Here is a 16,202-nt window from a genome sequence, read left to right as displayed (position 1 = left end):
ACATACAGAGAGAGAGATTTATCTTGAGGAAATGGCTCACATGATAATGGAGGCTGGTAGAGGGGCAGCAAGCTGAAGACTCAGGGTACAGCCAATGTTGCAATTCAATTCCGAAGACTGTCTGCCGGCAGAATTCCCTCTTGCTTCGGGGAGGTCAGTCTTTGTTCTATTCAGGTCTTCAACTGATTGGATAAGGCCCACTCACACTAGGGAGAGTAATCTGCTTGACTCAAAGTCCATGTATTTAAATGTTAATCTCATCCAAAAAATACCCTCAAAGAAATATCCAGAATAATGTTTCACCAGGTATCTGGGCACTGTGGCCCAGCCAAGATAACACATAAAATGAACCATGTCAGCATCCATCTCCTTGCTGAGAGGTAACTCCCATCATGGCAGAGCCAGATCTGCATTTTCTCTCAGCTATACCCCAGCACCGGTTGCCAGCATGGAGCCTGACACATAGTAGGAACTCAGTCTATGTTTGTGGAGTGAAATTGATGATACTGCAGCCACCTCCTTCTTGCAAGGTTTTATCCTCCTTGTCCCACACCCAGGATTCCCACAGCAGCTTCCTTTGGGATCTCACAGACACCGTATTCCCCTTTTCTAGTCTAATCTCTGTAGGTGATTTTCCAAAATATTACTGTCAACAGCAACAACAATAATTGATCTGATTGTGAACATTCTTTATGTAAACCCTCCTGGTAGAGCCCCCCTACCTACAAGATAAAGGCTTAGCATGGCCCACAAATCACCCTCAACCATTCTGTGGATTCTGTGATGGTCCCCAAGGTTCCCACTCACCATGTACACACCCTGTGAATCCCCCTGAGTGTAGGTGGGACTTGAGAAGACAATGAGATCTCACTTCTGTGATTATGTTATGTTCTACAGCAGAAGGGAGATTACCCTGGGTGGGCCTGACCTAATCAGGTGAGCTTTTAAAGGAAAAGCAGAAGGCATCAGAAAGACACACCCCTGCTGGCCCAGAAGAAGAAGAAGAAGCAACTGCTATGTTGTGAATTGCCTGTGGGAGGCATGTGGTGTGGAACCGGGGGCAGCCTCTGGGAGCTGACAGCAGTCCCCTGAAGAAAACGGGGGTCTCCATCATGCAAGTGCAAGGAAATGGATTCTGCCAACAACCAATCTTGCTCTGTGTGTGTGTGTGTGTGTGTGTGTGTGTGTGTGTGTGCTTGGAGCGGGGCCCTGAGCCTCAGAGAAGACCACAGTCCGGGGTAACACCTTGATTTCAGCTTAGTGAGACCCTGAGCAGAAGACCCAGCTAGCCCAAAACTGAAATCCTAACCAGGGGACTCTGAGATGATAAACTTTGTGCTGTTGAATTGCGGTGGTTTGTCACACAGCAACAGAAATCTAACACACCTTCCACTCGCCATTCCACAAATACTTACTGAACGCTGGCACACATTCGGCCCAAGGACCACAGCCCCAGGGAAATGGAGATGGTCTGCGACCACAGCCCCTCGCCCCCAGACCCTCACGACGGAGGCTGCAGCTCTTGAGGTGGAACGCACATTTTGGGGCCATTGAGCAAAGGAGTTAGTTGTGGGGACTGGCTTGGTGTCCTGTGGACCAGGTCCACCGCCCAGCTCTGCTGCTTCTGGCTGGTGTCAGAACCTCTCTGGTCGCAAGCTGTTCATTTGTGAAGTGGGGTTAGAACAGTGCCTTCCCCTTGAGGTTCCTGGAACTAAATGACTTGACCCATTTCTAAAGTGCTTGGCGCGGGGCCTGGAACTACATCTGCACACACCATAGACATGTTCCCTGAAGCCAGCACATCCAATCCCTCCACTCAGTTGTCTACAAACGTGTATATGAAAGCACACACACACCCACACCCACACACAGAGCGAGCCTCCCACGCAGATGGAAACTCTCCTCACTCTAATACCTATATTAGCAGAATATGTTCAGTAAGCATTTAATTGACACCAACTGGCTTCAAGACACCCTGAAGGGGCCGCAGGACAGAAAGCTACTTCCTCTGAAAATGATGTTGCGAAACGACCGGTTCCCCAATTGTGGTCAGAAGCAGAGCGCAGCAATAGCGATTTGCCAAACAGATGGTTAGCGTTACAGTTTTTCTCATGTTTTGGAAAGCGTTTTCTACAGTGTGCTGTGTGTGCCGGGCTGGGTCCAAGAGAGCCGTTCCCGGCCTTGGCCACATGGAATCCTCCTGGCTCTTAGTGCGATGGAAATTCCATGGGATTCTGGAGAGCTGAGGGTCCATCGTGGCCACTGGGCCTCGTGTGAAAATTCTGCTGGCTTCTTCCCATCTGTCCCCACTCACCAGGGCCAGAGCCGGGTGAGGCGAGTCAGGTTCTCAGCTCGGGGAAAGGTTTAAGTGGGGCTGGGAGTGGGAGGCAAATATCTCAGTAATCCAGAGAAATCATACTTTAACGCCACATTTTTTTAAAATTTCAAAGCTAACGCCAAAAAATCGACAACGAACAAAATATCAACATTTTAACTGAAGCCAGGATCTCACAGGGTCGAGATTAGGGTGAGGCCAGGGAGGAGAGTCATGTAAAATGCAGGCTCGGATCCTGTCCTGAGTAAAAATTTTGGTGTCGTGCACAACATGGGTTTTTTGCATCATTTTGTGTTTTTAAGAATATCACACTAAAATAGTATCTTGACTATTGAGGTTTTGGGCTCTCCTGTGAGTGTCGCACCCGAGGTGAACGCCCCACACGCCTGCTCGGCTCTCACTGTCTAAGTGACCCTCAGACCTTTTCTCTGTCCCCACTGCAAACATCCGCTCTGGCTTGAATCACAACCACCTCCTGACCATCCCCTCCGTGTCCCAGTCTCGTCCATCTCGGGAAATGTCACCACCACTTACCAAGCTGCTGCAGCTAAATTTGAGGATTAATTCTTTTTTCATCCCTTTTCCCCAAACCATCTTGGAGTCACGTTGATACACCGCCACCTCCCACGGTCCAGAAATCTCCACACGCTGCCCCTCTCCCCGTCCCCCGCCATGGCCTTTGGCTTGGGTTATTGCAACCGACCTCATACTCTGTTCCCCCCTCTTTTCCATCTTCTGCCCAGAGTCCCCAGAATATGGGGCAGATTGCAGTGATGTCATTTTAGATGCTTCAACTTCAAAGATAATCGACTTTCACCATAAAAATGTTATTCTCCTGTCAACTCCTTCTGTTTCATTCCAGAGGAAGTTTCTAGTAGGTGCTGGCATGCCTTCAATGCCCTCATAGCTAATTACTTCCTAAATAAAGGAGAGCTTTGCTCAGATCCTCGGCAACAAAAGCGTCTGGCCCCGGGGTTCTCAGCCTCGGCACACGGACGTTTGGGGCTGGAAGGGCGTCTTCATGAAGTGTAGGGCGTTCGCCAGCAGCCCTGGTCTCTCCCCACTAGATGCCCTTATGTCGTGACGACCAAAAGCGACTCCAGGCATCGCCAGATGTCCCCTAGTGGGCAGAGTCACCCCTGGCTGAGAAGCACTGGTTTAAACACACTTATTCATGTTGTTTTGTTTTCACTGTCTTTTTTTTTTTTTTTTAATAAAAACTGTGTTTTTAGAGCAGTTTTAGGTTCATAATAAAATTGAGAGAAGGGTGGAGATTTCCCGTGTACCTGCTGCCCCCACCCCTGCACAGCCTCCTCCACTGTCAACACCCCCCCCCGAGTGGTGCAGCTGTTACGGCTGACAAACCTGCACTGACACATCATCACCCAAAGTCTGTAGTTGACATTAGGGTTCACCCTTGGTGTTTGCTGGACATTCTGTGGGTTTGGACAGGTGCATAATGACATGTACCCACAATTACAGCGTCATACAGAGTATTTCCACTGCCCTAAAATCTGTGCTGTGCCTATTCATCCCTTTCCCCTCCAACCCCTGGCAACCACACACACACACACACTCCCTCACACACTCGTGCACACCCAGTCACACTCTCTCACACAGTCTGAGACCCACACTCCGTCTCTGTTAAGCACCGCACCTCTCGTTCCTCATTTAACCCTGGGAGGGGACCGTTCTCATCCCCGTCTGCAGTGAGGACACGCAGGCCCCCGAGGTCGGCGAGCGCGAGTCTGTGCTGTTGCACTCCTCCTGCGTGTCTCCCACACGGCACAGAGTCACTTGGACGCGGATGGTGAACAGTGACTGTGGCAGAGGACTGGGAGGGCTGGAAAAGCAGAAGGTGAGGGTCTGTTCCCACGGGCCCCTGAGTTCATGACGCCAGACCCTGTGGATTTTGTCTGGATTTTGGGTGTTTTGTTAAAACCCTTTCTGGTCTTCTGCTCTGCCTTTTCTGTCCTACAGAAAGGACACCTAGAGGCTTCACGTGGAGTCCTAGGGTTCTCTATTCAGAAAAAGCCACCTGAACCACGTCCCCGATTTTAGGAAAACCCGGGTGTGTGTTGTAAACCCCCTGGTGGGGGAATAATGTCCTACAGGGCAAGTTGGAGGGCGATCAGCGATGTCAAACTCTGCTGTCTTTCCACGGCAGCACCTGTCGGAATTACACGCCGGGGCGTCTGGCTGCTGCTCCATCCGTGACAGATCCCTGCAGCTCACGGTTATACACAGCGGCCCTTCACCGACAGTTGCCAGCAGCTGCCGGTGATCCAGGCAGCCGGCTCTGTCCTCTGCCGCCTTCCTGGAGGATCCCGCGCTGCTGAGAGGCGCTCCAGGAGCCGCGGGGCCAGCGCAGCTGTGGGGGGATTAGCTGAGCCTGTGACAAATGGCCCAGATATGTCCACCCCTGGGAAGCAGGAGCGTGAAGGTTTGTATCGCAGCACTTGTTGGCTTGAAAAGATGGAGAACAAGCTTGTTTTCCGAGTCCTCAGAGAATCGCGATGTGGACAACTTTGAACGTACCCAGAGAAACAGAACACAAAACGCAAATCACACGTAGGCTGCAAATATAACAAAGGACAGTTGGTTTGGGAATGTCTGCGCACAGATTCCCTTTGGCGGTTTACTGGGAATATATTGCCGATGGTTTCTGAGATGTTACATTTCTCTCTCACAGTTCCGAAGAGGGGGGCTTTGCAACACAATGATCGCAGGAGGGAAAATACTGAGGTCTGTGCTCCCCACGGAATGAAGCCTGTAGCCAAGGGGCCAAAGAGGTAATCACAGGCATTGTCAATATTTCATTTTCTCCCCGTGACACAGAAGTATGCACAGCCCTGGGTGTGGTGGGAATTAAGTGAGATTAAAATTAAAGATTAATCTTTGAAATTAAAGATTGCTTCTTTCTGACTTTTTTCCAGAGGGCAGTAAGGTTGGAAATAGGAGAATGACGTGGCCAGATATGCAGTTTAGAAAGATTACTTCGACTTTGGGTGCTAAGAGTGATGGCTGGGGGGTGGCGTGGTTGAAAAGTTTGAAAATATACAAAAGTAGACAAAAGAGCATAACGAATCCTCTTAAACTCATCATTCCAACAACAATCAACTCATGTCTCAGCATGTTGTATCCACGGTCCCATCACAACACCGGCATCATTTTTAAAGCAAACCCCAGACATGGTACTGTTCCTTCCATAAATATTTCAGCGTCTGTCTCCTAAAGAGAAAGGCTCTTGCACAGAGCCGACGTCTGAACTCACGTAGAGCCTGCCTTTTGAAGTCACCACCTGATATTGTGTATTGCAAAACGCAGGAAAAAAGAATAATAAGTATAAGCATTTTTATCTACGTAGATCGAAGATATAGAATCCACAAGTGAAATTCTGCATTGCTTGGGAATTATACCGTAGATACAGTATAATCGACTCTACAAGTATGATCGCCTACCATGTGCCGGGAGCTGCGCTGAGCATGCAGGGAAAACACAGGCCGTGCCCCCCGCCCTGAGATCCTCACGCTCCAATGGAAGAAACAGATCGACAGGCACACAATGCGACCATGTGACGTGTGGCACACAAAGGCAAGCCGTGTTCCGCACTCTGTGTTCCAAACTGGTGGAACAAGCGATAAGATAAGCAGCACCCAGAGCGGCAGGAGTGGCTGGGATCTAGTGAGTACCCCCTGCATCAAGCCCCCAGAGCCCAGAGCAAGGACATCACAAGAAAATTAGTGAAAAGCTGGTGGGAAACGGAATCTAGGGATAGACTCCGAGAACAATGACTGGCTTTCAAAGGCTTTTGTGGTTTGGCGACTCGAGAATCCTGCCCGCGTCGTTCTGAGTCCAGGAACGACCGTTCCCAGTCTTAGCTAGGGAGCAACGCAAAAACTCCTTGGGAACCAGCTGGGCTGTTTCATTCGGCACAAAGTGCTACGGAAGACCAGCGGGGTCTCCCCCACTGCCGATCCTTGTTTGAAAAATCCTTCAGCTTCTCTATTCCCTGGTCAAAATGTCTCTCCCATCTGTCCCCTGTTTTCTGATCCTGTTTAGACTTTTTCATCTCCACCGCCCAGTCTAAACCGCCCTTGCCTCTGCCTGGACTGGTGCAGTAGCCTCTCACTTGGTCTCTCTTCTTCCACTGTCGCCCTCCTATGATCAGCTCTCCCCCTAGCGCTCAGTTAAAAAAGAAAGGATAACCTGTCCCTCTTTCTTTTGCCCACACACACACACAATTTAAAGAAAAGACCTGTTATGGTTCCAGACCACTCTTGGAGTCACACTCAGCCTTCTTACCGTGGTCTACAAGCCTGGATATTCTGGCCCCAGAAACCTCTCTGCTCCAGCGCCACTGGCCCCCATTCAGGTCCCTGAAGAAGCCAGTGTCCCCGCACCCGCTGGCTCCTCCCTCAGTGCACAGCATCTCCACCTCGGTCCCCTCGTCCCTCTGACCCCACTGCACCCCCCTTCTCCAATCTGACTCCTGTGCTCTATCCTCAGGTCCTGTCTTGGATGTCACTACCTTGGGAGAGCCCCCCTTACTCATACACTGGACGGCTCCCCTCTTCTGGGCCTCCCTAACAATCCTTACTTCCCCTTCCCTCTTTATAACACCCAGCACGCTTTATTTTACCTTCTTCTCTCTCTTTTTTTTTTTTTTTTTTGCTGAGGAAGATCAGCCCTGAGCTAACATCTGTTCCCAAGCCTCCTCTTTTCGCTGAGGAAGATTGGCCCTGAGCTAACACCTGTGCCCACCTTCCTCTATTTTGTATGTGGGACACCACCACAGCACGGCTTGATGAGCAGTGTATAGGTCCGCGCCCGGGATCCAAACCTGTGAACCCCGGGCTGCCAAAGCAGAGCGCACGAACTGAACCACTACACCACCAGGCTGGCCTCTATTTTACCTTCTTTTATCTATTCTAAGATGCACCTCTTCTCCCCACATTTTCACATCACTGAAATCAGGCCATGTCTTGAATCGATGGCAGTCATACATCAGTTGCCAGCATTGCTCTCTTTCCTGGTGGTAAAGAAAGACACTTTCATCAGGAAGGACATTCCAAGGGCTTCGAGGTTACCCCTAGGAGCCAGGGACAAAGGGACAAATCTTTCCTTGGGCGAGGTTAACCTTTTATGCACAGCCCTGAGCAGGTGATGTTGGCTGAGGGAGAAAGGCTTGGTCAGCACACCAAGAATCAGCAGGGGGTGCTCGGCCATCCTGGAGAGTCCATGGCGTTACCCTACACAGGAGGTACAGATGCCCAAGTGTTCAGACTTGTTAACATCACCCCAGACGGATGTTCTCAAGTGTATGAAATACACGGAGCAGGAATGTCAGCACGGCTCTGGCAAGCCCAGGCTGCCTCTCCTCCGTCCAGGAGCCTGTCTTCATGCTCACTCACCAATAAGGTTATTTATTTCATCATAATTTTTACTTGTCAAAGATTGGATACAACCTAGACATACATCCATGGGGAATAATAATAATAATAATAATAATAATAATAATAATATTTCTGGTTAATCCATAAAATGGAATATTATGCAGCTATGAAAAAGGAACACAGACAAGCTTTACGTTACAATATGGTGTGAGCTCCAAAATATATTTTGGTGGAAAATAAAAAACAAGATACAAAACAGTGGGTTTAGGATGCTAAAATCTGTATAAGAAATGGAAAATTGATACACATATTTACTTGTGTGTTCACGGGCCATCTACGTATGGCTAGGAACTGTTGCCTGCATCACTGGTTGCCTCCTGGGAAGGAAGCCAGGTGACACAGAACAGAGGAGAGAGTCTTTTCACCATATATCTTTTTGAAACTTTTGAATGTATTACCTATTCAAAAATGAATGGAATTAAATTTAAAATAAAAATAACATTAAAAATAAAATAAATCAGGAGACCCCCAGCCCTGTTTCCCCCATGGCCTCTACTTTCTCCAGCATGTTGATGGTTTGCAGTTTACCCCAAGGGCCCAGTGGAAACCAGACTCTTTGATCTTACATTTAGCCCAACTTTGGCACTGTCAGCAGAACCAGAATTACCCCGAATTTAATGAGTGGTCTTCTATTCCACCCCCTGGTGTCTCATCAGCCTCAAGGAAAAGCCTATCAGGCTGGAACCAAGAGAATCCAGGGGCAAGTTCCCTGTGAGACAACCATCGAATCCATCACCTCCATGCCTCACATTTCTGGTACTGGTTACTCGGGAGGACCAGTGGGAAAGACGAGAGGCAGGGACCCGAGTCTGGTGTGTTTACAGAATGGGAATAGGAGGGAAGTGAGCAAGACGACCTCAGAGAGGACCAGGAGTCAGATTATGTATCATTTCATAAGCTCTGTGAACAAATTTATTCTTCCCCCCAGGAGAGGAGGATTCCAAACGCGGGCGGCTCCTTCTCAGCTCTGCATTTTAGGAAGATTATTCCGGCTGCCAGGAAGGATTGGTTGCGGTGACGGTCCCCAAACTCCTGTCCTTCCAGCACCACCTCTATGGGGTTTTCCTACATATTAACCTTATGGCCTACAATTCTCTCCTTAATATTTTTTATTTAAATGGACTCCCTGCTTCTTTTAATTGAAATAGGCTTTTTAAAGATAATTTGTAATACGTGATGTACGTCAGTTATTTCTCAACAGAAGTGGAAAAAAAAATAAAGGTAGTTTTATGTTCACCTTGGACGTGATCGGTGAGAGAGCAAGATACGTGCCTTCACATGGAATCTGCTGCTTGCTCCAGGTTGAGGGAACAGCAAGTGCAAAGGCCCCGTGGTAGGAAGGTGCATGGTTTGTTCAGGGAGTAACATGAGGGTGGATACACTTGGAGTCGCAAAGGTGAGGGAGAGAGTGGTAGGAGACGGCGGCACGGAGAGGAGTGGTGACTTTGCACGGCGTGCGATAAGAAGCCATGGGTGGGTTTCTAGCGGGGAGTGATATCAGATCTACGCCCGCGCAGGACCCCGCCGGCTGCACGAGACGGAGTCGGCGGCGGGGCGGGAGCGGGAGCCCAGCGACGAGGCTGCGCGCTACAGCCGGCGCCTCTGGGGGTCGCCTCCCCGCCCTCCCGCGACCCCCGCCCGCGCCGTCCCCGCTGATCGGGGGGAGGGGGAGGGTGCGGGTGTGCGCTGAGTCCTGTCGCCCTCGGGGGCAGCGCTCTCCGTGAAGCCAGGCCCTGTTCTCAGTGGGGGTGGCTTTGTCCCCAGGAGACGTTGGGCGATTTCTGGAGACGTCTTTGGTTGTCCCGACTGGGGGAGGGGCTGTTGCTGGCGCCGGGAGGGTGGGGCCCAGGGGGGCTGCGGTGCCCGGGACGCCCCGCTCAAACGGGCAACGGCGCCCGGGTGGAGAGTCCCGGTCTGCTGTGTGGCAACTCTGTTCTGTTCCGGATTTCACTTTCTTTCCCTTTATTGTGTGTGCATGTGTGTGCATGTGTGTATAATTACAGTATACGTATCTGTAATCACATTATACTGTTGTGTGCCCCATAACGACCTTCCCGTCAACGAGGGACTGCAGCTAGATGGTGGACCCATGAGATTAGTACCACGCAGCCTAGCTGTGTAGCAGGCTGTACCATCCAGGTTTGCGTGAGGCCACTCTATGAGGTTCACACGACAAAATCACACAGCGACATAGCCCCTTCCTTAAGCGACTCGTGACTGTACCTATGTATCCCAGCTCCACAAAATGGCTGTGTGCTGCCGAGCAAGTTACTTAACCTCTCTGGGCCTGGGTCCCCTCGTCTTTAAATCAAGGATCATAAAAGTACCCACTTGGCATGGTTGTTGGGAAACTTAGTTAGTATGGTCAAGTGCTTGTGAACAGAGCCTGGCCAGAGTAGTATTCAACCACCTGGTAATCGTTACCACCGCCACCTTCCTCAGCGTTGTCCTGTTCGTGATATCTATGGCATCATTGGCGGGGCTCTGAGGATGCTGGGGAGGTAGTGAGGTGCAAGGAGGGGGACTCCACACCATAGGACAGGGGTGGGGTGAGGCCTTGCAGCCAGGCCACCCCGGGGGAGGGTCCTGACCCCCCTGGGGAGACCGACTGTGTGATGTGTTGCCTCAGAAGGGCACAGCGATCAACAGCCGAGACTCAGAGTTAGCGTTTCTGTGTGAAATCCTAGTCCTGCTCCATCTTGGCTCCTGGACCTGATATGAGAAATGTTCCATTTTCAAGTCTATGGGGAAGCCATTCTGGTTTGAACCTGATTTGGCCTGAATTTTATTGGAACCAAAGAAGCCTGACTTATGGCCTGTCAGACATACATTGAACATCTGCTTTAGTCATCACCCTAAAGAATGTACTCTTTGAAGATAAAAAAAATGTCACGCCTCCCTTGCTTTGATGCCAGTGCTCTTTAAAGATAAGACTGAAGCCTCCTTTCCCACGGCGCCACCGAGGCCGTGTCCCCGCTGTGTATGTGCTGATCTGTAGCCAAATATCTCCCTGAACCCTGGAAGGAGGGTACCCATCATGCTTGGTGTGTGTCTCTCTGTCTGGAAATGGTGTATAACTGTGCTGAAACCCACTCCTCTCCTGAGTGCTGTGCACTCCCAGGCTACAGTCCTCAGTTTGGCTCGAATAAAACTCTCTCCTACAGAATGATTATTGATTGTTTGTATCAAAAGACCCCAAATAACACGTGATTTAACTGCTCTGTGCCTCAGTTTCCCCATCTGGAACAAAGACATGTTCTAGTACGAACCTCATAGAGCTGTTGTGAGGATCAAAGGAGATATCTTTACAGAGCACTCCCCACGTTAGCTATTATTATTGTTGTCGTTGTTGTTGATAAGCTAGACTCTGAGGAGCGGGTATGGATAAGGCGGGTATGTACCAGCACAAGATGGAAGTGAGAAATGGAGCTTAGTGTGTTCAGAGAACAGAGAAGCATTGGGGAGCCCGTGTATTAGGCCCAAGGTGGATGCACATCGTCACGTTGCCAGCCAGAAACACCATCCTGACGGACATTCCCACAGCGCCCGGGTCTCCCCGGCCCACACCAACTCGGGACATCTTCACCCTTCTGACCCTCTGCCCCCGCCCTCAGGGAACAACTGGAACCACAGGTGTTTCGTATGAGTCTCACTAAACACAGAGAAGGACGAATGCATTTTATAGGCTTGCGTTTTGGTTGGGATTCTCCTGTTGATCTCCCTAGTGCATATTTCATTTGAGATATCTGGGTTTTTTAGAATTTCTAATATGTTAAGTAATTGTTTGTTTTCATATCAGTTATATGTGCATGTTTCCAGAATGTTTTTTGCTTTGTAAATGCAACATTTTTTTTTTTTTTGTGAGGAAGATTAGCCCTGAGCTAACATCTGATGCCAATCCTCCTCTTTTTTCTGAGGAAGACTGGCCCTGGGCTAACATCCATGCCCATCTTCCTCCACTTTATACGGGACGCTGCCACAGCATGGCTCGACAAGCAGTGCGTCGGTGTGCACCTGGGATCCAAACTGGGGAACCCCGGGCCGCCGCAGCAGAGTGTGCGCACTTAACCGCTTGCGCCACCGGGCCGGCCCCTAAATGCAACGTTTTATTAAAATGAGTGATTATTATCAGTGTGCTGGGGCTGCCATAAGAAAGCACCACAGCCTGGGGCTCTTAAACAACAGTTTATTTCCTCTCAGTTCTGGAGGCCGGAATTCAGAGATCGAGGGGTCGGCAGGGCTGGTTTCTCCTGAGGCCTCTCTCCTTGGCGTGTAGACGGCGTCTTCTCCCTGTGTCCTCACATAGTCGTCCCTCCGTGTGTCTGTGTCCTAATCTCCTCTTTTCATGAGGACACCAATCATGTTGGATTACAGTCTACCCTAAAGACCTCGTTTTAACTTGATTACCTCTTTAAAGCTCTATCTTCAAATGCAGTCACATTCTGAGGTACTGGAGTTAGGGCTTCAACATATGAATTTGGGGGAGACACAACTCAGCCAATGACAGCTCGGAACCCAGGTGGGCAGGGCAGTTGTGAGATGAGGCTGGGGGGCTTGGTAAAGGCCAGACCTGGAGATACGTTTTAGGCCACGGTCAGTGGCTTGAGTTTCACCCCAAGTGCAGTAGGGAGCCCCCAATGGACACTAGTCAGAGAGCGTCTTGGTCAGACTTGTGTCCAGGCAAGATGGCTCTGGCTGCCAGTGGGGCACTGAGGCTGGGCTGGAGGCCAGAGGAGGCTGTGGGGAGGTTCAGGCAGAGACACTGGACACTGGTAGGGTCAGTAGGGTGGATGGGTCAGGGCAGAGAGGAGAGACATTTGGATCCAAGTCGTCAGGCTTGGAAGTCCTTGCTGTCAACTGCTTCCCTCCCCCTAGCAAGATGAGACAGAGCACATGAGAGAAGGCTGCAGCCCTGCCTCCCCTCCTGTCTGCTCTCCTTCTCACTCCACGGAGAAGGATGGAGTCTATGGCCATAAGCTTTTTTCTTTCTCAGGCTTTGCAAACTGGGTAAATTTCTTTCCAGTTGGAAAAGTTTTGCAGTAACTCCATGATGCTCTCATGACGCCCCCTGCTGGCCATGTTCTTCAGCACGTGGTGATGGTCTGTCCTGAGCTGTCCAATGGGGTGCGCACCAGCGCGGTGTGGCTACTGAGACTTGAAAGGTGGCTGGTTGACATGTGCTCTAAAGTATGAAACACACACTGGATTTCAAATGCTTTGTATGAGACAAGAATGTGAAAGATCTCATGGACAATGTCTTATATTGATTACATGTTGATTATCTGATAATATTTTGAATATATTGGATTAAATAAGCTATGGTCTTAAAATTAATTTCACCTGTTTTTTTTTTTTACTCTTTTAATGAGGATACTAGGAAGTTTTAAACTACATATGTGGCTCACATTGTATTTCTTTATTTCTCCCTGGTCTAGACTATTATAAATGTATGTGTATACTCCAGGGTTTCTCAGCCACAGTACTACTGACATGTGGGGCCAGATCATTCTCTGCCATGGGGGGCTGTCCTGTGCCTTGTGGGATGTTGAGCAGCGTACCTGGTCTGCACCCACGAGATGCCAGTAGCAGCCATCTCCGAGCTGCGACAGCCTAAGATGTCTCCAGACATTGACGAATTGTCCCCTGAGGAGCAAATCACCCTCAGCTGAGAAATATTGATTTTTTTGTATATATTTTTTATATAGATAGATGTTATATATATATTGATTTTTATATGTATATAACATATAATCTATTGAGTATTGATTACATATTATATATTAAAATATATAAATATATTTATGAAAAGAAAAAATATAAATGAAATATAACTACATATGACACAATACTGTATTTTATATTTGAAATTTGCTAAGAGTAGATCTGAAGTATTGTCACCACACACAAAACAAAAAGAAAGAAAAATGGTAACTATGTGAGGCGATGGATATATGAATTGATTGTGATGATTATTTCACAGTGTGTACCTATAACAAATCATCACGTTGTACACCTTAAGTGTATACAGTTTTAATTTGTCAATCATATCTCAATAAAGCCAGAACAAAAAATAGAATCCAAGGTCTCCATCAGGTGGTAAATGTGCCCCATCCTTGTCCTGGAATCTGAGTCCCCCCATTGGAGAGGAGTATGAAGGATGTGGGGGCCAGAATTATGACTTCTACCTCCCTTGGAGGCCAGAAGCATCCAGAAAATATGCTTCATTCCAATCACCCCCTATGAGATTATGGTCTAACAGGAAAGCACAAATTCATCCATCCATCCATTCATTGATTCACTCATTCGAGTCAGGTTATCTGCACTGTAGGCCTACTATGTGTCAGCCAGAGGTAACTAAGATAGACACTGCTCTGCTCACGGAGATTCACTAATACTGAGCAAGAGAGAGGAACGATATGCAAGTAAGTAAAAAATAAGACTGCAGACACAGACAAGTTATTTGGAGAAAATAAGACAGGAAAATGATTGGAGCGTGGACAGTGGAAGATTCTAGAAATCTTTTTTTCTAAGGTAAAGCCCACAGATCTGCATGTTTAGCAGACCGCACCTTGGCTGGTGAGCCTGTAGGAGGAAACGTAGGGCCCCCCTGGAGAAACACTAACCATGACCAGCCAGGCGTGCAGCGAAATGCTGGACAGCCGGCCTGAGTTAGTTCTCACCAGGCCCCATGAACTCTGACCTTTTCTCCATTGTGGAACAGGGGTTCAGAGTCGGGGGAGAAGCCTCTTGCCCACCGCTCCCCTTCTCGGTAATCCCCTCCGCAAACCTCCGTGGAGCCCCTATTGGAGTCTGGGCTGGAATTTTGAACACACACGTACCCCCAGTGTAACTCCTGAGCCTGGAAAATTCCAGGCTCCGAGTCCCTCCCTGCTCGTGTCGCAGCCCCCTCCTCTTCCCCGGCAGGCTGCGGTTTCCATAGCAATGAATGTCGCCAGACGACCGCTCTCGAGGCTGATAAACACCGAGCAGCCTGGTCGGGGGGCTGGGGAGGATGGGGGCGCTGGGGCCAGGGCCCAGCCGCGGGGGAGGGTCCTCGTTAGTAGTCCGCTCACGACTTTTATGCAATTAAAATGCATCCTCAGACAGGGGTCTTTGCAGAAAGGGGAAAGAAAAAGAAAAAAAACATCTATGCGGGTCTCTGCGTCCTCTGTTAGAAATCCCACATGGCCCGAAAGAGCCGGCGATACAAACCTCAGCTGTTCTCCAACTCGATTCATTCATTAACTAAACCGCTTCTTTCTTGCACAAATATTTGACTATATGGATGATGAACCCAGATAATTCTATTAACATATTAATTCTATACCTATTTTAAGCTCCAGGCTTTGTTCTGGGGATTCTGTGGGGACAGAAAAAAACCCGCAGTGCCTCCTTCAACCGTGCTTGTGACATCTGAGACGCCGCAGCACACACGGAAATAAAGACACAACGTGACAGCAGGCGTGGATCGGGTCTGGGAAGACAAAGCCACCAATATTGTTTTGAATTTCGTTTCTTCGTTTTTAAATGGTGGTGCTTTTTAAATGGCGATTACATCTTTTACATCTTAACTCTGTGAACGTCATAATCTTATGCGAAATATAGTGTAGGGAAAATTCCACCTTCCTCCCTGTCCCACCCAGCCGGTACCCTTCCTGGAAGCCACATCTGTCACACATTCCTGAAGGAGTAATTCTAAGCACATGGTATAGTCAGCCCCCTCCCCTCCCTTTTTTTTTAAAACAAAATAGCGCTTTTTGCACCTGGTTTTCTGCAACTTTCTTTCTCTCTCTTTTTTTTTTTTGTGAGGAAGATCAGCCCTGAGCAAACATCCGTGCTAATCCTCCTCTTTTTGCTGAGGAAGACCAGCTCTGAGCTAACATCTATTGCCAATCCTCCTCCTTTTCTTCCCCCCACCCCGAAGCCCCAGTAGATAGTTGTATGTCATAGTTGCACATCCTTCTAGTTGCTGTATGTGGGACGCGGCCTCAGCATGGCTGGAGAAGCAGTGAGTCGGTGTGCGCCCGGATCCGAACCGGGCCACCAGTAGCGGAGCACGCGCACTTAACCACTAAGCCACGGGGCCGCCCCCATCTGCAACTTTCTATGTTGCACTTAATGTGACGATCTCATGGCACAGAGGTTAAAAGCATTGCTGAACCCAACTGTCTAAGTTTGACTCCCAGCCTCTCTGCTTCTTAAGGCAGGACGCTGGGCCAGTTGCTTAGCATCTGGCACCTGGGTTTCATCAGCTCTAAAATGGGGATTGTCGTGAGGCTTGCATGAGTTAATATCTGTAAAGCACCTGGGGTGGTACCTAATAAGACACACATACACATTAAATAAAATGGATAAGTCTTAGAGATGATTCCATACCAGTACTTAGGGGCTAACTCATTTTTCATACTGAT

Source organism: Ceratotherium simum, chromosome 33, assembly GCF_057802395.1.
Source record: "Ceratotherium simum simum isolate JZ-2026a chromosome 33, ASM5780239v1, whole genome shotgun sequence".
Taxonomy (NCBI): domain Eukaryota; kingdom Metazoa; phylum Chordata; class Mammalia; order Perissodactyla; family Rhinocerotidae; genus Ceratotherium; species Ceratotherium simum.
The sequence above is the reverse complement of the archived record's forward strand: the minus strand, read 5'-3'. Positions refer to the sequence as shown.